The following is a 1,476-nucleotide window of genomic DNA, read 5'->3' on the forward strand; positions in this document are numbered from 1 at the left end:
AACATTAATATGAATACTTTATTTTGGTTTGTGTAACTACGTGCGATTAGTTTGGATGTACTTGTAGGTTGCTGTTTTTGACACGTAATGTTTTTGAAGTTTTAGTTGAGTGGTATAATTCGTAGTTCTTTTGGCACCACGGCATGGCCAGGTGGTTAGGCCATAGTGTCTTTTTCACTTATGACGGCTTACGGTTCATTACTGTGTCCTAACTCTTATAATGCTACAGTATGTTTCTTGTTACTAGGCCTGGCATGGCCAGGTGGTTAGGGAACTCGACTCGCAATCTGCGGGTCATAAGTTCGAATCCCCGTCACACCAAACATGCTCGCCCTTTTAGCCGCGGGGGCGTTATAATTTGACGGTCAATCCCACTATTCGTTGGGAAAAGAGTAGCCCAAGAGTTGGCGGTGGGTGGTGATGACTAGTTGTCTTCCCTCTAGTCTTTCACTGCTAAATTAAGGACGGCTAACGCAGATAGCCCTCGTGTAGCTTTGCGCGAAAATAAAAACAAACAAACAAACAGTTCTTTTGGCGCCATGCTTTTTCATGTAGCTTGCTTGAACGAATTGTTCCAGAATATATTTACTAACCATGTTGAAGTTGTTAGGACACACAATGAAAGATTTGACGAGCAGTTGAAGACTTAAAAATTGCCTTAGTTTAACGTTAGAATGGCTGATAGAGTATATAAAACTATGTCTTGTTAGCTTATTACTTTTTATTGACGTCAAACCATTACTGCGTGCTACGTAGGATAATGATAAGCCCTTGATGTTTATTTTTTGAATTTTAGTTGTGGAACAGTAGTGAACTGTCTGATAACATGATAATAATATGTAATTATGCTTATTGGATTTTTTTAAAAGAAAGGTTGACTGAATGTTTCTTATAAATGTATTGTTAATAATAATAACCAAAAATTCTAAAATAACCTTTTATTTGATTGGGAATAAATAACTTACCTTAGCAGCAGATATGTATAATAATAAATATAATATTTTTAAATAATAATAATATAGAAGTTGACTGGATTTTCAGGTAAGTTTATTATTAATAAGAAGTCATGATAATTACAAGTCTAAAATAATATTTCATTTCCTTTAAATTCACTTGGTATAGCAGTGAAAATGTTTCTCGATTTTTAGCGTTTTAAGCGGAGCCATCGGGGTTGAAGGGGTGCGTAATAATAAAAATAATATTTAAATGTTAACAATAAAGGAGTTACTTGAACTTTTCCTAGGGGATGCGTTATCAGTATGCTCATGAGAGACCACCATCGTGTGTCAATATGTGTTATCATAATGGGTCAGACATGAAACAACTTATTCTTACCTGGTTACTACTAACACTACTCTGCATCTTAGTAACTATTTTCTATACTATTATTCTGCTTGTTTGTATGTACGACCGTTACGATTTCTGACCGAGAACCTGCTGCATAAGCATACGTAGTTAGAGTGCCCCCCCACCCCC

Source organism: Limulus polyphemus, unplaced genomic scaffold, assembly GCF_000517525.1.
Source record: "Limulus polyphemus unplaced genomic scaffold, Limulus_polyphemus-2.1.2 Scaffold2863, whole genome shotgun sequence".
NCBI lineage: Eukaryota > Metazoa > Arthropoda > Merostomata > Xiphosura > Limulidae > Limulus > Limulus polyphemus.